Source organism: Manis pentadactyla, chromosome X (genome assembly GCF_030020395.1).
Source record: "Manis pentadactyla isolate mManPen7 chromosome X, mManPen7.hap1, whole genome shotgun sequence".
Lineage (NCBI taxonomy): Eukaryota > Metazoa > Chordata > Mammalia > Pholidota > Manidae > Manis > Manis pentadactyla.
In genome coordinates, this window is record NC_080038.1 from 109732248 (window position 1) to 109755948 (window position 23701).

Genomic DNA, 23701 nt, shown 5'->3' on the forward strand with positions numbered 1-23701 from the left:
GTACCTCTTATTAACTGCAACAGTCAGGTCACCCATTATCCCTTGAAATACAGTGATTTCTAGGCTATGCCTGTATCTCCTTTACTCTTCTTTTCGGCCCTACTTGGAAATAAAATCTATGTCTAGTCAATAGCACCAACTAAGATGATGCTTCCAATGTACTGGGAAACCATTAAGTACTGCAGAAGAAAAAAGAAAAGTCTTAAAAAAAGAAAGGGAGGTGTTATCTAAAGCCTTAAGGGAAGGAAATCATGTCTTGCTCATAGTAGTTGCTTATTAATGGCCTTCTATGAGGTTTCATTGCAGGGAAAGGATTTAAAACTTAATAAGTCTGCTAGTTCTCTGAGCTGTTTAAAGCATAGAGATATTTAAAGTTTTATGGCATTCTCCTGGGAAGCCATCATCTCTGCCTTTCCTCACATTTAAGATTTTAATTGCCTCAGTGTTTCAATAACAATTAAAACCTGTTCAGAAATTTTCTTTTCATTATCTCACAGCTTGGAGTTTTAATTTCAGAGAACCTTTCCTTAAGTAGGTTATATACCCAAAGTCTCAGAGGAATTTCAATCTGTGCAATATGGGATCAAGTTCCCAATTACTTTAGATCCTGGAGTGTTTCACCTGATTCTGTATATTAAGCAAGCAGAGCTTTCCAATGTTTCCATTTTCTTTTGTGCCACCAGTCTAACAATGTACTGACTCGATCACTTGACTTATTAGTCTGCATCAATCCAAAGAAAGTGTCCTCTGCTTTTTGGCATAAATTTGATTCAATTCCTATTCGTGCCTTTTCAAATCCAATAAAGCTTTTAAGATAGACTGTGGCAATGTGCGACTTTTAATTTTTTCCTAAACTTCTTTATCCTTCAGAACATACCTTAAGAAAATTTTGAGCCTGATTCTCCCATTCTTATCTAGAAGAATACTAGAAAAGAAAAGAATTACATACATTAAAATGTAAACATTTTCTCTGATAGGGAAGAAATACTTTTACCCAAAAAGAGAACAAGCATTCCTCTGCTCAGTCTTGCTGTTCTGTTCCTTGCCTCTGTTCTGATCTAGCTGTTTTTCTGGTATTCTACCTTTCGCTCATATCATAATCCTCACTCTTAAGTTTCCTCATATCTCACAATCATTCCGATTCCCCACACTTTGGTCCTTATTTGCTCACATTTGTCACTACAATAATTCAGCATTTTCCTATGCCTCTTATATTAACTGTACTGACTAACTGTATTAGTTTTCTGTTGCTGTGTAACAAATAACCAAAAACCTAGTGACTTAAAGCAACACCCATTTATTAGCTCATAGTTCTGTAGGTCAGAAGTCCAGGCCTTCACTGGGTTCTCTGCTTAAGGTCTCAAAAGGATGAAGTCAGTGTGTCCACTGGGCTGAGCTTTTTCATGGAGACACTGGAGAACAATCTGTTTCCATGCTTTCAGGTTGTTGGTGGAATCCAGTTCCTTAGAGCTGTAGGACTGATGTCTCTACTTTCTTGCTGGCTGTCAGCTGCAGGCTGCTCTCTGCTCTTAGAATCAGGCCACATTCCTTTTCACATGGCCCCCTCCATCTTCAAAGCAAGTAACTGATTATAGAATCCTTCTCATGCTTTAATTCTCTGACACCTTCACTTAGAAGACAGAGAAAATTCTGCACTAATAGGATGAGATTAAGTCCACCTGCATAATCTCTTTTGCCATATAAAGCAACAAACTCATTAGAGTGATAATCTCATATTTACAGGTTCCAGTCACACTTAAAATGGAGGGGATTATGCAAGGCTGAGGGTCATTAGGGTTGTTCTTAGAATTTTGCCTACCACACTAAACCCATTATCATGGAAAACCTTCCAGTGGCTTTCAGAAGTATTTGATTGATAGCCATAGCATTGACTGTATTGTAGTGTGCAACTCAGAACACAGACACACACACACAATAAATGCTTCACAAAAGAGTATTCTTACCCTTATGTGTGCAATAAATGATGGTATTTTCTATTCTCTTCTATTTCATAAAAAAAAAAAGATTACTGTAACGTACTAAATTTAGGACAAACCTTTTTTTTTTTTAACCAGATTGGGAAAGACAGTCACTTTTCTTTCCCTTTTTGGAAATTTGGAGATATGCAAAATTGATCTATCAAAATTGGGATGATAAAACATTCAAATTGAGCTATCTGTTATTTTTAATAGTGACTTACCCTATTCTCCTTTTTTTTTACATTAATGTCTTTGCCATAGGCACATAGAATTACTTCTCATGTAAAGAAAGAGACTTGGGAATTCAGTATGTGCTTGCATAGACTGTTGCATGTAGATAAGAGCCTTTTATGCTGTGTAAGAACCACCATTGTGCCCTCCAATGTAAAGGACCTTTTTAAAGTAGTGATTGTGGTTGTCACTAGGTGGCAGCTCTAAAACGTGTGTTGCCCCAGATGAAAGGTACCCACAGAACAGAGTCATGTTTATTAAATTAGAATTCTACCTCGCACATTCTATGGGATCTTCAGATTGTTCAACAATAAAGCAAAGACTAACATGCACTTAATGTTCTCGAGTTTTCTTTTAGGAACATTTATAATAGATTCTTTTTTTTGCTTTAAACTACAAATTTTTAATATACTCATCATACAACTCTAGCCCTCTAAGTGGTTGTGGATCTGCCAGACTTGAGACTGAAGTACAGTTTTTTCCAATAACCTTGTGCCTGATGAAAAATTGGTATATCATGAGTCTTTCAGATCCCAATTAATTTTAACTTCTTGGAGAAGGCACATTTGGCCAACCAATCTAAATTAAACTCTCTCATAGCCTGCTATCCTTTCCCTTCTTTGCACCAGTCAGAACTTCCAATGATAGGGAATTGGTGTGATTATTCATGTAAGATCTATTGCATGTAATAGACATTTTTCTCTGTATAAAAAATGATCACGTCTAATTTGCCTGTCATCATGTCACCAGCTTTTAGCACAATGCCTGACACAAAGCCCTCAGTTAAGGCTTATTCAATAAACTAATGAATGATAAATATGAGCCTGGATTCTTTTTTTTTTTCCAATATTTTTTATTCGAGACCTTGTTAACACCTAGGCACATATGAGCTTTTTCTCAAGGAGAGCCAAGGACACAATGAATCACTTTACTCTCATGGCAAAAAGAAGGCAATCACTTTTAGGAATAGTTTCAATGTCTGCCTCTACAACTTTTTAATGAAGATGTTGATTTTGAAAAATCTTTCCATAGCTATAATTTTCATGGAGGAAGAAAAGAAATATCAAGCTGTTGGCCAAAGTGTTCTTTCTTACAACTGTATTTTCTGTGATCCATCTGATTTTATATGACTGCCAGTTCCCTCATTAACATCAAAGATTGCTGCCACAGATATCAGTCTACTGCATTTCTTATGATTCAGTTATGAATTTCTTGGCAAGGAAAGCATGAGTGTACTGACTGGAAAGAGTATATAATGTGAGCATAATGTATCTCTTCATTTCACTCAACAGTTTATACTAGCAGGTGATTTTGTACTCATTTGTATTCTTTCTTTTATAATAACGTAATTAATGTAATGAAGCACTGAATTATTCCTTGAAGTAGAATATAAATTTTGCCTGACATGCTACTCTAAGTCATTATGAATAGAGTGAAGGCATGTGATTCTACCTGCCTTTGTCAATAAAATAGCATTCTATCATCTTATAAATTTTGATGGATATAATGCACCTTCCCTAATCCACTGGCTATTCATTTTATTATTGTTTTATTTGAATAACAAATGCCCTGCTGAAATAGAAGCCTCAAGAATGTTTTGTTGATGGGTGTTGAATCAATACAAAGATTCTAAGTGAATTGGACATGCTCATTTTTTCCACACCTGCTTATCATGCTTGTTCTGAACTTAAAATAACCCAGGTAGCTGACCCTTTTATGCTTATTTCAAGATTTAAATGCAAAAGAAATAATTATGAACTATCAAATTTGATTTGCATAAATACACTCTCAGTTGACTTCGTCCTCTTTATAATAGGCTGGATTATAGTACCATCTTAAGTCTAAGTCTCTAGCTTTTGACAGTCCAGTCAAGAGAAGTAGTAGCCAAGCAATCACATATAACTGACACGATTTTATAAAATAGAAACATTAAGTGGTAATACATGGAAATGTAATTGATCAGTCATAAAAAAAAATTATTTTAAGATATGTCCAGGCTGTCTTTTTCTACAGTTTACTAAAAAGAACTAAACAAAACAAAAATTATTTCAATCACTATTGTATATAGGGAGCAAACACAAACTAGCATTGACTACCAGCCAGTCACCCTAACTTAGAAAAAGAAAAACTGTAAGAACTCTCTATCCTTAAAACTTCAATTCAAAAAAGTTAAGAACTATTTTAGACTGCACACTATATGTCTGCTTTAAAAATGAAGTGATAGGAACTTCTTAAAGGAATTCTTACTCAAAGATCATTATAGACATTTAGATTAAAAAGATGTATCATATTTATAAAGATGTATTAATAGTGCATTGTTTCAATGGGGCTACAAAACCTAAAGATCTTAAACATCATTTTAAAAGCCTACAGAAAAGGCCCATCAGTTTGAAAGCATGGGCTCATGTAGTCAATCATAGTGAATGTTCAGTAACCATTTTTCTCTTGAGTGGATTGCGAAGAGCTGTCAAGTTCAGCTCAGGATGGCAGTACATTCCCACCTGTTATAAAGAGGATAAAGCTGACTGGAGAGTGTATTCTTGCTGAACCTGCTGCTAGGAAGCTATTTCTTCACTATAAGAAATAATTTCCCTTTTCAACAGGCTATTTATTGGTATATTACAGTTCATGACTCAAGTGAGTGACTTTGTATCTTTCCCTACATGTGTTTGGGTATCCTCCTTATTTGAATATCAGAGAAACCTTACTGATTTCAATTCTAGTCTGATAGAAACACAGTCAATGAAGTCTTTCAGATTTCAATTTTGCCCCTTTTTCAAGGTCAAACTATTTAGGTAAATGTGTCATAACCATTTCTAACTGGTTTGCCTCCCAATCTTTGAGGCCAAGCTTAAAGAAAGCTAGATAAAATAAATTTTTACTGAGTTGCTTCATTAAAAATATATTATTAAAGTTGCATATTAGGAAAGTAATCAAAGTTAACTAAAATAGGTCAGTAACTAATTATGTTACTCTGAACATGATTTAAGAATAGATAATTCTGATGACTAATTTTTACAATAATGCACTCTCATTACATCAACATACCTCTTTATTTTAATATTTGCCAATCACTTAACGTTTTACAGAACAATTTCACATTTGTCAGCTTTTTGGCCATACACTAGATTGAACAAAGGCACAGAAAGATTAAATGAGTTGCCCAAAGTTACAAAGTTAAGAAGTAACAGTCAGACTCAACCTTCCATCCTTGGACCCCAAAATTTGATGCTTACTCAAATGAAATATACTGATGTCTTCCTTTAATAAAAATTAAAGTCAGCTTATCCCAGTACTGTATGCATCTTATCCTAAAGATTTAGAGACTTAATGTTCTCAAAAAGTTATAAACTGATGAAAAAATTTTAGTAGTATTCAGTTTCCACTAAAATTACTTTAGAAGTCACTTTTATTCCTTTGTCTTTGTTCTTCAGAGAAGTCTGGTAAAGCAGAGTTGATTTTTCAAGTTATATAAAACTAAGTTTATAATCAGATTTACATTAAAGTTTTTATCCTACAGAGAAGGCATTCTTAATTTTCTTATAACCCTACTATCGGTTCTAAGAAGTAAGTTTAATTTCATTTTTAGAAGGCACACACAATACCTGTAAGTGTTATTTTTTTCCCCCCACAGGTTAATTTTGTGGCTATTTCAGAAACCCATAGCAATCCAGTTATTTTTCTTTCTGTAGTTACTTAACTGAAACAAATGTATAAAGTAGATTGATAAAAAGTACTGCTCCTTCTTGAACAAAACAAAAATCACAAATAAAAGATGTTTAAATAGATGGTTTTTGAAGCTATTTTGGATAGTTTTCCTTTTAACAAACTAGTGTAATTTGAATTTAAAATTATTGTACATATTTTAAATTCTTAACAGTTAGGAGAGGAAACAATGTCTTCTGAGTAACTCCTGCAGTTCTGGTTCATTGTCAGCACCTTAACTGCTCTCATTAGCTTGTGTCAAAATTGCTAACACAATACTTTTTTCCCAATTTTCTCCTAAAGTCCATTTTGAACATAATGCTAGATTTGTGGGCATCACGCCATTTCCCCTGCCCTAGTGTCTGTGGAGGCTCCCAAAAGCCTAAAAAATAAAAGACTGGATTACTCAGCTGACTTTTAGCACCTAAAATGAGAACATTAAGTCTCTAGAGAGCTGACCACAACCTGCATTTCCAGCTTTGTTGCTCAGTACAATTCAGTGTGTGTGTGCTGCCCCCATATAGGCCACTGTCTTCTTTCACTCCATACTGTCTGTTCAGGTCCTCCACCCATTTTTTAATAGGGTTATTTTTTTTTTGGGTGTTGTGGTATATGAGTTCTTTATATATTTTTTGGATGTTAACCCCTTACATCAGTTGAGTCGTTTATGAATATATTCTCCCATACTGCAGGATGCCTTGTGTTCTACTGATGGTGTCCTTTGCTGTACAGGTTTTTAGTTTGATCCCACTTGCTCATTTTTTTTGTTTCCCTTGTCCAAGGAGATATGTCCAGGAAATATTGCTCATGATTATATTCAAGAGACGTTTTCTTCTAAGAGTTTTATGGTTTCATGACTTACATTCAGGTCTTTGATCCATTTTGAGTTTATTTTTGTGTATGGAGTTAGACAATAATCCAGTTTCATTCTGACAAGACTTTCTATATGTACTTAGCTGCATGACCAGGCCTGAGAAAGGTATTATTGGCATCTCTCTAACTGTAATTGAATACTTTATTGTTTCAAGGTGGGGGTCTCTGTTTTCAAAACAACTGGTAGGTAAATTAGACAATTTTAGCAAGATCAAAGCCAATGTCATTTTGTGAATCACTTGGATTAATCTTAGTGATCCAAAGCTAAAAGCTATCTTCCATCCTATTTAAAACCTTACTCATGGAGTTTTGTTTTGCCTACAATTGTGTCAATTATGCTAAAATCACAAACTTATTAAGAATAATCTAGGATGATTGGTTGCTGGGATTATCTCCATACTATTTGTTTGAATACAGAAACTAGTGTTGTTTTCCAACAAAACAAAACTGCTTTCTTTACATTTTTATACTAGTCATGGAAGTGTTCAGCATATCTAAAAATCACTTTGTTGCCCTGCTATTGTTGTGAGTAAATTAAATTATCAAGAAAGCAACTGTGAGATTTAACAGTTTTGCATAAAAAACTTATGTTTGAGGAGAGTCCTGCCAGAGTTAGCTCCTTGGGGCTTCTAGACTAGGAATGAAAACAGATTTGAGAGCATTTCTCTTTCCCTTTCTGTCTTCTGTTCCTGCTCCCTCCCCACCTTCCCTCTTCCCTTCTCTTCTCTTTCTTCTCCTCCCTTTGTTCCTTTTCACTTACTGACTTTCTTTCTGACTTCCTTTTTTTCAATATTTGAAGAGCCAGGTATTCAAGAATGCATTCCAGAGTAGCTTTCTACTGCACTTAATTTTGTACTCTCTGACATTTCCTTCACTTCTTTCACTTAAAGCAAATATATGAGACATCAGTACTAAAAGTTATGGATAAATTCAAGACTTTTAATCATCTGTGACTCTTAGAGACTCTTTATCCTTGGTAAGGCTAAGCATCAAAGGACTAGAAAGAGAATAGGAGACTTGCTTCTAAATCTTGGCACTGACAAAAATTAACGTAAGTACATTGCACAAGTCATTTATCTCTTCTGGGTCAGTTTCCTCAACTATCGATGAAACAGGAAGTTGGATGGTCTTCAAGTGCTCCTTTTCAACACCTTTCCTGAGGATATCCTTATTCAACATTGAGATTGGCAGGTACAATGTCCAATTTGGAGAATTTAATAGTTTCTTATAAGAATCTAAAAACCACTTTAAGGGTTAGTGGTTCAGAATGAAAAAGTGTAGACACTGGAATGGACAATTATGTAATTGAATCTGCTTTACCTCTCACTATCTGTATGTGGCATTTTAACATCTCAGTTTATTTTTTAATCTGGTATTCCATTATTGTCATGGTGAAGACTAAGTGACAAAAGTATATGAAAATTTTCCACAGTGTTTGGCATTTAATAATAAATTAGTAAATGGAAACAATTATTATGCATCCCTTTTTCATACTATTTTCATGTTGAGAAATTTCTGCAGGGATTACTAGATCGAGAAGATTCTTTTTTTTTTCTAGTTATCTTGGGGTTACAGATGGTGAGTTAGATAGTAACACTTCCCAGTGTATACCTCTATGACAGAGCCAGGGTCATGAACTTTATAAAGTTCTATACTAACAGCTTCTCTACAAGGTATCAAGCCAAAAGGGATGTGGGAAGCTGATGAATAAGTTTTCACAAATGTTGGCATGAACTGGGTACTTGTTATATTAATGTAATTTCTCAGTTTGGGGCAAGTTAATTGCAATGACCATTTAGAATAATCTCTGGCTTTCTCTGAGTAGCAGGTGTTTTGTGGTCTGCAGAATTTTTCAAACCTATATATATGTGTGATATAATGTAATTGGCTATGGAGACACTATTGCCAATTCTTCTATCTTTGGCTTTCATTTTTTTTAGTTGCTTCTCTATGCAGATGGTTCTAATTTGGACCAAAATATTTTAGTAATTTAAAATAAGATTTTAAAACTCAAGAAATCTTTTTACAATACCAAGTAATGTAGTAACAACTGATTTTATTTCAGAACCCCAATACCAGCAGATGGTAGGAAAAAATTAAGTTTGAAGAGAGAACAGTAGTGAATACATAATCACAGATTGTTAGTCAGTAACCTTAAAGAGAGAAATAATTTGCCAAAAGTAGCTTGCATAACTTTTATTCATTTATCTGTAGAAGAAATAAGTAAAATCTTGAAAACATTTAGAAGTTATATCAATTTATTTTACTACAAATTTTCAATAAAGAATTGATAATCAATGGAAGGTATAAGAATGTAATTTCTACATGGCAGGGGGCTTTATTTACTAGTGTATTCTGTTGGGGAGAGGGAAATTTCCTCCTACCCCTCTTCGTTCTTTGGCTGGTCTAATAATCAGTTAACATAACATAGGACAAATTAACTAGAGAAAAGCAAATTTAATTTCATATGTATGAGGGCCCCAAGGATATGAGACCCAGTGACAGTCAGGCAGTTGAGGCATATATACAGTCCTGGGCCAAGGATAAGGAGGTAAGGGTTTGGGACTACAAAGGGAAAGAAGACAATTCACAAGGAGATGAGAAGAGCAAATGTTTCGTAAAAATCTAATATAAAAAATGGTATCTTTGGTAATAGCTCTCTTCTTCGTATAGTTTCCCAATCAGAATTGTTTTATGAGGTTAGGGGGGAGTTAAAAAGCTCTTCTTGAGTCTGTTGGGCCTTCATTTTCTTCAATTTGAAAATTCACATGCCAAAGTGGCATATTCTGGGGTGGCCTACTCAGAAACCCATCAACTCCAAATGTCTGGAATATTGCCAAGCACATAGTAGACATTAAATAAATTGTTGAGTAAATGAACAGTCCCCTAATGAACGCATAAACTCTTTGCTTATATTGTCTTCCTAAATGTGCTGGCTTTTTATTCCTAAAATGTTCTTCTAGAATCTTGGCCTTGCAATTTACTAGGAAAAAGTGTTTAATCTCTTTGAGCCTAGCAATTTTTTTTTTCTGAAAAATGAGTTGTAGAATGTAAATTAGGAAAAACTAATTATTATAGTGTCTGGCACATAGTAGGTGGTCATTTAATGTTTGTTGATTTTGTTTTATTAGCACTGTACCTGCATTTTGAAAAAATAGGGCCTTATATCTTTTACCTAGAAATTATTTCTGAAATAAAGAAAATAGACCTCCCAGTGACAGCTTTTTAAATGTAGCAATAGAAGTAACAATACCACCTATAATTTACTTAAGAACAGATGTTCATGTTGATACATATATTTTTGTTAAACAAATTCATAATTTAGTCAAGCATTATTTACATGCCATTTCTGTGATGTAATGAAATAATAAAATGAGAAAAGAATAAAATACTGTTGTTAACCTATTTCCTGGCATGATTTAAAAGGTCTGTAAAATAACATGTGAAGCAAAAGTGTTACACCATACCTTAATAGTAATTCGCACTGAACATATTTTCCTTTACAAATTTGCTGAGTGAACAGAGATTTCCAATGGGAAATTAACATGTTTAATCAATGCAAATTTTCAATATATTTCATCACCGACATTCAAAATTGTGCCCAGTCATGTGTGATGGAACCAACTTTGAATTTACTGCTACTAGAGAAATGCATAACTAATTTGAATACTGTAGTATGCATACTTCATGTGTAACTGTCAGGAAGCCTTATTTATAGTCACCTTCCTCTAAATGATCATACTGTTGCCCTGCAAGATTTGAAAAGACCTTTACCAAATTAGAGTTATGCCCTGTTTTCAGTGAATCACCATTATTGCACTCAAGAGCTTAGATGAGAGAGGTCAAGTTGTTGTAAGCTGTTGTTAAGTGGAGAGGGTGATACTAATAGAAAGACTTTAATGAATTGGTACTGGAAATGTGATTTACCCAAGGACTGCTTTTCTCAGAATGTATTATCATAACATCCACTGGGAAAATGATCATCAAAAAGAAAGGTGCTTGTAACTCTGGGGAGAGGAAATCTCAGGGCAAAATACCTAGCTGAAACTGAAATCAGTCAAAGGGAGAAATAAAGCTTAAAACCTGTTTATTGCTTACAAACTGCGGTGGGGGGGAGCCATCTCCTTTCTGCTCGGGCAGAAGCAAGCAAAGCCTCTCCCCAACCTCTCAGGTTCAGATAAGCCCTGGGTTGTCCAGGTAATTACTCACTGATATGGAGATGAACTACTTCTTTCCACCCCTTAGGAACGCCTGTTGATACGGAGATGCACTAAAGCCAGGCGAAGAGATTCTGGAAATTCTGAAATTTTACCCACAATGCCTTACATAATTTTATTGTATCTAGAAAGATCGATTTTTTTCCAGGGAAAAATATATCATCCTCATCATTTTAGGAGATGGTTAAAATAATGTTTTGTGTTTTTTTTTATTTTGTTTTGATCAGCTGAACTGATGGCACATTAAGGTGCTAAAAATAAAAATTAGGTAGGGCATAAAACAGTGAAGTATGCCATCTTTCAGAAAACTGATTTTTCATGCTATATAACCTGAGAACATAGATCATTTGTGTTTACAATTTCTCTTGAAAAACATGACTGTGTATAAACATGGTATTTTGTAATGTATAAAATTGTCGAATCACTGTTATACACCTAAAATTAACATAATACTATATATCAACTATATTACAAAAAAAAATGTTTAAGTCACTTGAAAAATCCACACACATGACAAAAAAATATATTGTTTAAAACAAATACACACAGTTGTGGAAACAATAGTACTATGATCCTCTATATACCCATCACCCAGATTTAATAATTAAGATTTTGCAATAATTGGTTGATCAGTCCGTTTTTTTTCCTTCTCACTCTCTTTGTTGAATTATTTTAAATTGTTTTGCTTTACTTCAGTACGTATTTCAAAAATTGTGGGTTTATTCTGACATAACCATGATGCAATTAACCACACCTAACAATTTTAAGAATAACTCCTTGATACCATCTAATATCCACTCTACAATCAGATTTTCTCAATTACCTCAGAAATATCTTTTTTTCTTTCAAAAATTTACTTTAACTTTGGATGAACCTGTAGAGTAACACGTTGCTATTTTACCAAAACCGCATACAGTTGGTCTATAGCACAGTATGAGTCTATGTAATAGAAAACTGTGTCTTTACTGCACCCAAGTGGGTGGAACAGTCATTACTGCCTATATACAGAATAATCTTTCAGTGATATGTAAAAACAGGTGTTGCTGTTGTGAAGCATCTGTTATTTCACAAACAGCTTATTTTTTCCAAATTAGCAGTGATTAATATTTCATAGATATTTAATATTAGGTAAGTTAATTCTCCTGCTTGAAAAATATGAATGAAAATTTTCGACCACTAAAAGGGATTTTGAATCATAAATGGTTTCAACTTATGAAATAATGGTACTTTAGAGGATGATAATAATGAAATTTGTACATTCTCCACATCCAACACACATAGATAGACACACACAAACACACTCTTTGAAATCACGAGCCAAAAAGGTTTGAGGATTTATGTTGGTTTGAACTTCTTGACAGATTTTGTTTTATAAATTGAGTTGTATAGGAGGTACTCTGCAAGGTTAACTAGCAGAATTCTTCATGCATCTACTTAGAAAAAAAAGTAAAAACATATTACGTGTCATCTGTGGTCTGATATTTTAGCTTTAATATCACCGAGAAGAATTACAGAATGGGTAGATCTGTTTTTCTAAATATTGACACCATGTAATATAAAATTCACAGAATTGGTGCAAGAAACAGAGTATTTTCAAAGTTGACAAACTGAAGTTCTATTTTTCCCCATGAATAAATAAAAAGGAAGAATAATATACAAAGCAGTAAACAGATTTTAGTTGAGCATTACACCACTTAAGCAGAAGTCAAGCTTCAGACGTCCACCAATCAGACCATTGCTTTGTATACTTCACTTTTCTGTAAAGTATTCTAGGCATAAATTTTTTTCAATCAGAAATCTCAGTTAAATACTTTTGCTTTAAATTTTGTGAGTCTGTGTAGTCTCCTACTCTTTGAGAATGAGGCATGTACTCAGGATTCATTTAAGGAAGTAGAAAGAAGAGATGGGACAGAATACTTTCCCATGAATTTGCAGGTTTGCAGGCTGCATTAAGAGAATACTCAAGTTAAAAGTCACTGTCACACTCCTTTGAAATCAAGAGACTTTCTCAGATGAACATCATGTCTTACATTTCATTGGCAGTAACAAGTAATAGAATTTAATTGTAACTAAACATAACCATAGCATAGAATAAAATAGCATAGAATAATGTCCAATGTTCGTGAAAATTTGAATCACAGCAGTTCAGAACTGGAGGGGTAGAGATCCTCTATTACAACCCCTTCATGTCATATATGAAACAACTGAGGCCCACACTGGTTCAGTGACTTATCCTAAATCACACATCAACTGTATGATAGAGTCAGGACTAGAACCCACATCACCTACCTTCCAGCCTAGTGTTCTTTATGCTATCTGCACATATTTCATATCTAGGGTACCAAATGATGCTAGAATGAATTATACATTATATAAATGATTAATTATACAATTGTTTTTGGTTCTGACTCAATTTTCTGTATCTGTGATACATTTTATTTTCACATTATTAGCCTGTTATTTATAGGTACTATGGAATTTTGCTGACTTACATGCATTGTTTAATGCTATGTTATAAAACATAGTAAGTGTCTTTATTTTTTAGATGGGACCACAGAACCAGGAATAATCTGATCCTTCCCCTACAAAGTGGATTTTTGTTGTATATGTCTCTTCACTTTATATAGGTGATTCTGAAGCTGTGAAATGAAGAGCTTTTGGAAAGGTGAGGAGTTAAGAGTTCATTCGGCTGTCCAGATGTATCCAAGTACCCCGTTATTTGGCAATAAATACATCTGGGCAACTGATTGAACTTTTCGCTTTTCATGACTCGACTGAAACACTCTACAGCCAGAAGGGCCTGCTATATAACCAAAAGTTTGTCGTCTCTTAATCTAATGAGATATGAAAAGTGGGAGTCGCTTATAGGGGAGGAGATACCAATGAAAATGTAAATGCAAACCCATTTGGGTTTGCAGCTAACTTGAATTTTAAGTATCTTAGCAAAAAATATAGAGGATTTTTTCCCCTAGTTTGCAAAATTAAAATCGACCTGACAGAAAATCTGGAACTGTTTCCATCAGTGACACTTGTTATGTACTTAACTCACCAGTATAAACGAACTGTATTTTTTATTGTGATTGAGAATATGCAATAGTAAATGCCAACTACTATAATTACTATATTAAAATAGTTTTTAAATACCTAACTTCAAGCTATGGCTACATACATAGGCCCATGTAAAATATTTCCTCCAGTCACTCTTTATTCCACTGGGCCGTTTCATTTTATTCACAGCAATTCTTGCTCTCTGAAATTATTTTTTTCAGTGCTTATCATCTGTATCGCCTGCTAGAAATGTAAGCTCCCTGAGAGCAGGGGCCTTGTCCACCTTGTTTGCTTCTATAGGCCCGGCAACTGCATAGTGCCTCGCGCATAATAGGCAAGCAGTAACTATCTGAATACGTGAAAGTGCTGTTATACAGAGGTTTCTGTCCTGTAAATCAGTTGGCATTGGCCTGCAACACAAAGATTTAGCATACTGTTTGCCCCATGAGCTCTGCTGTTCAAAAGCCTTCGGTTTGCTCTGCTGTGTGGATATTGATGCTGAGATAATTCAGGGAGAGTTCTGCTACTACCTATGGAGCAAGCAGCTTCAAATCACTGGGCACTCTGCCTACCAATCCAGATTCTCTCAATGTCTGTTACTACTATCAAGGAGTGATTTTTGTAGCTATGTCAACTCTAACAATTTGGAAACTGCTGTTTTTCAAGTCTTATTTTAGATAATGGAATAGGTCTAGCTGTGAAAAACTTAGAATCTTCGATCCTGTAGATTTACTAGTTAACTATTTTGGGACATCTCACTAAAAATAACAGTGATTACTCTCCTGAAAATGTAAAACACAAGCAGAAGCAGTGAGTAAATACAAATAACGAGAAAATGTTTCATGTTTCATTTTCATTCGAAGCACAAAAAGGACAGCTAAATCTGTTTAGACAACCACTTCTATTATCTTGAGGGGGTGAGAGAAGGAAATGACAGTAAAAACACGAGACTGCATTCAAATAGGATGATCTTATTACCAGATCTAATGAAATGCCCAGGAGACCCAGAGTCTCATCCAGTTAATGTCCCCATGGCCTTCACTTTCAAAAGTGACTCAGTTTGGAGAAGAAATTATAAAATTACCCAACATATATAATTGCATATGCAGAACTGTTGGCTTTCTCTATGGCACACTATGAGGGAGTGTTCAGTTCTGTATCTGAAGTGCTGCCTTCTTAAACAAGCCAAAAAAAGATGCAGTAAACAAGTTGCTAGTGTTGCATTATCCTGTGATATAGATGCTTGACTTAGTAAGGAACTAATCATTCCCATTGAAGTCTAGCTTGAGGCGTTTTGCCTAATATAAAATAACATTTTCTGGCAGAGCAGATTGCCAAACATTAGGAGGTTATGAAATTGCCTCTCCCAGCAGCTGTTCTAAAGAATAATTATCAAATTTCTTGAAGTGGCTTAAATATAGACCTGTCTGAAAGCAAAGGACTGGTTTATTTGATCAATCATAACTTTTCAGCCCTGGGAGTTCTGTGAATTCGTAATTGTAGACTAAATTAAGACCTTATACTTGAAGATAGAAGATTGGAATTAATTTATCATAGAATCAATTTCTAAATGAGCTTAACATGCTCATTGAAGAACCTGTGTTGACTGGTGGAAGAGCAGTCTTTAAGTGCATTACTATAATAACTGCATAATTTAATAACTGTCCATTAAAATCATAGTTATTATCCGATTTGATGAGAGTTGGCAAAGGTGAATTTTAGTATGACAATGGTATGTTTTATTAGAAAATCCCTACAGCACATTAGAAGTTGAAAGGAAAATTCCTATGATACTCATCAGTCTTAAGGTTAATTTTTTAAAAAAATATTTCCCCCCAAAATATTGTAAATCTGTACCACATTAACATAATCTTTTTAGCACTGATCTGAACATTTGTGACTAACTCATTTTTGATCTAGCCATCTGCTGAAAGCTCAGTGGCTATTGTAACCAGAGGGATGACTTATGAATTGAGTCCATAAATTTTGAACAATGACAATTGACAAAAATTAAACCTCTATATTTATTATCATTTATTCAATTTCTAAATGCTTTATTATTAAAAAGTCAGACAAAAATTATCTCTGTTGACTGTTGCTTCTATAATTTTTAAAAACATTCAGTGTCAGCTTTAGTCTTTTCAGTTTGAGAGTAAATAATCTGCTGCCTCATAATGATGCATGGAATTTCCAGAAATCTAATGTAAATGATGTCTTTTATGGGTTAATCTACACCCCCCAAATTTTGCTAAAACATCAGGTAGAAATGCTGGCATTTTTTTCTTAGTCTCATCAGTATTATGTATGACCAGGTCTGGGAAAGAAAGAAAAAGAAAGTTGAATGCTTGAATTCACAGTTATTCTTATTGTGTTCACACAACCATGAAAATCCATTATCAAAGTCTGGTGGAGTCTGAGAGGTATGTAGATCAGAGCATTTAATTAGCATTGTTTTGGGGGTTCATTGTTACTTTTATTAATTTATCTTATCCAAGACTTTAAGAGGCTTTGCAACCCTTCCCCTTTTTGTACAATTACTTGCAAAATATTTCTCATTGCCAAATATCACAGTGACCTGACCTGGCCTTTGGGGCAACATGTAATGTACCATTATTTACTTCACAAAATTTATAAAACTTGTTCCTGTCTATCATATCACATCTCTAAATTTTACCACCAATCCAGGGGCATTTTCTATCAGGTTTAGTCAGCTTTAGAAGGATGCAAATATTAACAGCACAGAGAGACATTACCTTGCCTTCAAGGTATTTTAGTTAGTAAATTGGAGCTCTATATATGTAATACAATTTTGTAATTATTACTTGTGCTTCTCAATTAATGAAACTAGAACGTAGAAAAATAAATATTGGTTAGTTTTTCTGTTTATATTTCCCAGGAAAATATGCATGTAAAAAGGATGACATAGTTGATGATTTTTAAAGAAATACAATATTTTGAGTAACAATAGTGGGATTCTACCATAGCTGAAAATATGGACAGTGTAATGTTTAATAAGATAGTTATCAGTTCAAGCTATGGCCAACATAATTTCAATTGACTTGCTGTAATCTATTGGAGTGAAGCATATTTTACTTGGAAACTTTTAAATTATATTATTTTTGGATAGTTAAAAAATAAAAATTGAAAACATTGTTTATATTTTATTACTGGGAGAAGGAAAGGATTTTGATGTTCACTGAGGGATAAGAAGCAAAATAAGAACTTTTTGTCTCCCTTTACCATTTTTTCTGTCACTTATTGCCGGACCACCCAGAAAAAAGGATTTATGTGTCGTCTGGCAGGATTTTATGGGCTAGAAATAGTTTGACTAATCATCTGAGTAATGTCACTCCCTCTCTCCCACTGAATATTTTGAGTTCCTAGATACTGGAGGCCATATTTTATGTATTACTGTAGTTAAGGGGATGATTTTGACATAGATTTTTGTGTAGGTAGCACTGATAGCACTTACAGAAAGAGCTGAGGAATAAGAATAGTTAAATTTGGAGGGCGGAGCCAAGATGGTGGCATGAGTAGGACAGTGGGAATCTCCTCCCAAAAACATATATATTTTTGAAAATACAACAAATACAACTAATCCTAAAAGAGAGACCAGAAGACACAGGACAACAGCCAGGCTACATCCACACCTGCGAGAACCCAGTGCCTGGTGAAAGGGGTAAGATACAAGCCCAGGCCCAGCAGGACCCGAGCACCCCTCACCCCAGCTCCCAGGGGGAGGAGAGGAGTCGGAGCGGGGAGGGAGAGGGAGCACAGGACTGCTAATCACCCATCCCTAGCCATCCGCACCAGAGCACAGACACAGTGCATGCATGGGGTGCTGGAAACTAGGGAAACAGGGCAGCAAGATCTCTGAGCAGGTCCCAAAGCTGGCACCTGTGTGACAAAGAAAAGTGAGTGCTTTTTGAAAGTCTTAAAGGGACAGGGACGCCACAGCTGGAAGGAAGCATCCCGGTTCACAGTCCAGCAGCTGGAAATTCCAGGGAAATCTGGGCACACTAACCCCCTGGGCAACAGCTCTGAGACCCTTCACGGAGGTAAACAGCCAAACAGCCCCCCTTCCATTACCCCTCCGAGGCCCCGCCATAGCAGAGCAGTGGCCGGAGGCTGGCCACACCCACAGCAAGAGACCTTCCTCCATACCGGCGGGGCAGATACAGAGACCCAGTCTACATGCAATTGCCCAACACGAGCCACTAGGGGACACAGTTATCCCAGTAAAGAAAGGTCAGAAGCAAATGGAAAGCCTTGGCTCTCCCAGCTGACAGAAAGTCAATAGCTCACCATTGCACCTATCAATATGAAAAGGCAAAAAAATTTGATCCAGACAAGACTAACCCAGACAGCTCCGACATCTTCTACATCTTCCCCTGAGAAGGAACTTGGGGAGATACATCTAACCAGTCTTCCTGAAAAAGAATTCAAAACAAAAGTCATAACCATGTTGAGAGACTTGCAGAGAAATATGCAAGAACTAAGGAGGGAGAATACAGAAATAAAACAAGCTCTGGAAGGACTTCAAAACAGAATTGACGAGATGCAAGAAACCATTAATGGACTAGAAAACAGAGAACAGGAACGCAGAGAAGCTGATGCAGAGAGAGATAAAAGGATCTCCAGGAATGAAAGAATTTTAAGAGAGCTGAGGGAACAATCGAAATGGAACAATATCTGCATTATAGGGGTATCAGAAGAAGAAGAGAGACAAAAAGGGGTAGAAAGTGTCTTTGACGAAATATATAATGATGAAAACTTCCCCAAACTAGGGGAGGAAATGGCCTCTCAGACCACAGAGGTACACAGAACTCCCATGACAAGGGATCCAAGGAGGGCAACACCAAGACACATAATAATTAAAACGGCAAAGATCAAAGACAAGGACAAAGTATTAAAGGTAGCCAAAGAGAAAAAAAGATCACCTACAAAGGAAAACCCATGAGGCTATCATCAGACTTCTCAACAGAAACCCTACAGGCCAGAAGAGAATGGCATGATATACTTAATGCAATGAAACAGAAGGGCCTCGAACCAAGACTACTGTATCCAGCAAGATTATCATTTAAATATGAAGGAGGGATCAAACAATTCCCAGACAAGCAAAAGTTGAGGGAATTTGCCTCCCACAAACCACCTCTACAGGGCATCCTACAGGGACTGCTCTAGATGGGAGCACTCCTAAAAAGAGCACTGAACAAAATACCCAACATATGAAGAAGGGAGAAGGAGGAATAAGAAGGGAGAGAAATAAAGAATCTTCAGACCGTGTTTATAATAGCTCAATAAGCAAGTTAAGTTAGACAGTAAGATAGTAAAGAAGCTAACTTTGAACCTTTGGTAACCACAAACTTAAAGCCTGCAATGGCAATAAGTACATACCTTTCAATAATCACCCTAAATGTAAATGGACTGAATGCACCAATCAAAAGACACAGAGTAATAGAATGGATAAAAAAACAAGAACCATCCATATGCTGCTTATAAGAGACTCACCTCAAACCCAAAGACATGCACAGACTTAAAGTCAAGGGATGGAAAAAGATATTTCATGCAAACAACAGAGAGAAGAAAGCAGGTGTTGCAATTCTGGTATCAGACAAAACAGACTTCAAAATAAAGAAACTAACAAAAGACAAAGAAGGACATTACATAATGATAAAGGGCTCAGTCCAACAAGAGGATATAACCATTATAAATATATATGCACCCAATACAGGAGCACCAACATACCTGAAACAAATACTAACAGAACTAAGGGGGGAAATAGAATGCAATGCATTCATTCTAGGAGACTTCAACACACCACTCACTCCAAAGGACAGATCCACCAGACAGAAAATAAGTAAGGACACAGAGGCACTGAACAACACACTAGAACAGATGGACCTAATAGACATCTACAGAACTCTACATCCAAAAGCAACAGGATACACATTCTTCTCAAGTACACATGGAACAGTCTCCAGTATAGACCACATACTAGGCCACAAAAAGAGCCTCAGTAAATTCCAAAAGATTGAAATCCTACCAACCAACTTTTCAGACCACAAAGGGATAAAACTAGAAATAAACTGTACAAAGAAAGCAAAAAGGCTCACAAACACATGGAGGCTCAACAACACACTCCTAAATAATCAATGGATCAATGACCAAATCAAAATGGAGATCCAGCAATATATGGAAACAACCGACAACAACAACACAAAGCCCCAACTACTGTGGGATACAGCAAAAGCAGTCTTAAGAGGAAAGTATATAGCAATCCAGGCAAATGTAAAGAAGGAAGAACAATCCCAAATGAATGGTCTAATGTCATAATTATGGAAATTGGAAAAAGAAGAACAAATGAGGCCTAAGGTCAGCAGAAGGAGGGGCACAATAAAGATCAGAGAAGAAATAAATAAAATTGAGAAGAATAAAACAATAGCAAAAATCAATGAAACCAAGAGCTGGTTCTTCGAGAAAATGAACAAAATAGATAAACCTCTAGCCAGACTTATTAAGAGGAAAAGAGAATCAACACAAATCAACAGAATCAGAAACGAGAAAGGAAAAATCACGACGGACCCCACAGAAATACAAAGAATTATTAGAGAGTACTATGAAAACCTATATGCTAACAAGCTGGGAAACCTAGGAGAAATGGACAACTTCCTAGAAAAATACAACTTTCCAAGACTGACCCAGAAAGAAACAGAAAATCTAAACAGACCAATTACCAGCAACGAAATTGAAGCGGTAATCAAAAAACTACCAAAGAACAAAACCCCCGGGCCAGATGGATTTACCTCGGAATTTTATCAGACATACAGAGAAGGCATAATACCCATTCTCCTTAACGTTTTCCAAAAAGTAGAAGAGGAGGGAATACTCTCAAACTCATTCTATGAAGCCAACATCACCCTAATACCAAAACCGGGAAAAGACCCCACCAAAAAAGAAAACTACAGACCAATATCCCTGATGAACGTAGATGCAAAAATACTCAACAAAATATTAGCAAACCGATTTCAAAAATACATCAAAAGAATCATACACCATGACCAAGTGGGATTCATCCCAGGGATGCAAGGATGGTACAACATTCGAAAGTCCATCAACATCATCCACCACATCAACAAAAAGAAAGACAAAAACCACATGATCATCTCCATAGATGCTGAAAAAGCATTCGATAAAATTCAACATCTATTCATGATAAAAACTCTCAACAAAATGGGTATAGAGGGCAAGTACCACAACATAATAAAGGCCATATATGATAAACCCACAGCCAACATCATACCGAACAGCGAGAAGCTGAAAGCTTTCCCTCTGTGATTGGGAACAAGACAGGGATGCCCACTCTCCCCACTGTTATTCAACATTGTACTGGAGGTCCTAGCCACGTCAATTAGACAAAACAAAGAAATATAAGGAATCCAGATTGGTAAAGAAGAGGTCAAACTGTCACTATTTGCAGATAACATGATATTGTACATAAAAAACCCTAAAGACTCCACTCCAAAACTACTAGAGCTAATATCAGAATTCAGCAAAGTTACAGGATACAAAATTAACACACAGAAATCTGTAGCTTTCCTGTACACTAACAATAAACTAATAGAAAGAGAAATCAGGAAAACATTTCCATTTACAATAGCATCAAAAAGAATAAAATACCTAGGAATAAACCTAACCAAGGATGTGAAAGACCTATACCCTGAAAACTAAATGACACTCTTAAGAGAAATGAAAGAGGTCACTAACAAATAGAAACTCATCCCATGCTCCTGGCTAGGAAGAATTAATATCGTCAAAATGGCCATCCTGCCCAAAGCAATATACAGATTTGATGCAATTCCTATCAAACTTCCAACAGCATTCTTCAATGAACTGGAACAAATAGTTCAAAAATTCATATGGAAACACCAAAGACCCCGAATAGCTAAAGCAATCCTGAGAAGGAAGAATAAAGTGGGGGGGGGATCTCACTCCCCAACTTCAAGCTCTACTACAAAGCCACAGTAATCAAGACAATTTGGTACTGGCACAAGAACAGAGCCACAGACCAATGGAACAGAATACAGACTCCAAACATTAACCCAAACATATATTGTCAACTAATATTCAATAAAGGGGCCATGGACATACAATGGGGAAATGACAGTCTCTTCAACAGATGGTGCTGGCAAAACTGGACAGCTACATGTAAGAGAATGAAACTGGATCACTGTCTAACCCCATACACAAAAGTAAATTCCAAATGGATCAAAGACTTGAATGTAATTCACGAAACCATAAAACTCTTAGAAAAAAACATAGGCAAAAATCTCTTAGACATAAACATGAGTGACCTCTTCTTGAACATATCTCCCCAGGCAAGGGAAACAAACGCAAAAATGAACAAATGGAACTATATCAAGCTGAAAATCTTCTGTACAGCAAAGGACACCATCAATAGAACAAAAAGGTATCCTACAGTATGGGAGAATATATTCGTAAATGACAGATCCGATAAAAGGTTGACAACCAAAATATACAAAGAGCTCACACACCTCCACAAACAAAAAGCAAATAATCCAATTAAAAAATGGGCAGAGGAGCTGAATAGACAGTTCTCTAAAGAAGAAATTCAGATGGCCAACAGACACATGAAAAGATGCTCCACATCGCTTGTCATCAGAGAAATGCAAATTAAAACCACAATGAGATAACACCTCACACCAGTAAGGATGGATACCATCCAAAAGACAAACAACAGCAAATGTTGGCAAGGTTGTGGAGAAAGGGGAACCCTCCTACACTGCTGGTGGGAATGTAAATTAGTTCAACCATTGTGGAAAGCCGTATGTAGGTTCCTCAAAATGCTCAAAATAGAAATACCATTTGACCCAGTAATTCCACTTCCAGGAATTTACCCCAAGAATGCAGCACTCCAGTTTGAAAAAGACAGATGCACCCCTATGTTTATCGCTGCACTATTTACAATAGGCAAAATATGGAAGCAACGTAAATGTCCATCAGTAGATGAATGGATAAAGAAGATGTGGTACATATGCACAATGGAATATTACTCAGCCATAAGAAAAAAACAGATCCTACCATTCGCAACAACATGGATGGAGCTAGAGTGTATTATGCTCAGTGAAATAAGCCAGGCAGAGAAAGATAAGTACCAAATGATTTCACTCATCTGTGGAGTATAAGAACAAAAGAAAACTGAAGGAACAAAACAGCAGCAGAAGCACAGAACCCAAGAATGGACTAACAGTTACCAAAGGGAAAGGGACTGGGGAGGACGGGTGGGAAGGGAGGGATAAGGATGGGAAAAAAAGAAAGTGGGCATTACGGTTAGCATGTATAGTGTAGGGGGGGCATGGGGAGGGCTCTGCAACACAGAGAAGACAAGTAGTGATTTTACAGCATCTTACTATGTTGGTGGACAGTGACTGTGAACGGGGATGTGGGGGGGACTTGGTGAAGGGGGGAGCCTAGTAAACATAATGTCCTTCATGTAATTGTAGATTAATGATACCAAAATAAAAATTTTTTAAAAATGAATAGTTAAATTTGTAGGTAGGGTGATGAAAATAAGTCTATTAAATGAGATGGAAAACATAGGGAGGTGGAATTTATTCTAGCAAATTT

General features: G+C 35.8%; 1 protein-coding gene across 1 annotated transcript in view; it reads left to right on the plus strand.

Moving 5' to 3' along the window:
- HTR2C (5-hydroxytryptamine receptor 2C) overlaps positions 1 to 23701 on the plus strand; it is a 443326-nt gene that overhangs the window by 211511 nt on the left and 208114 nt on the right. The window lies entirely within an intron of this gene.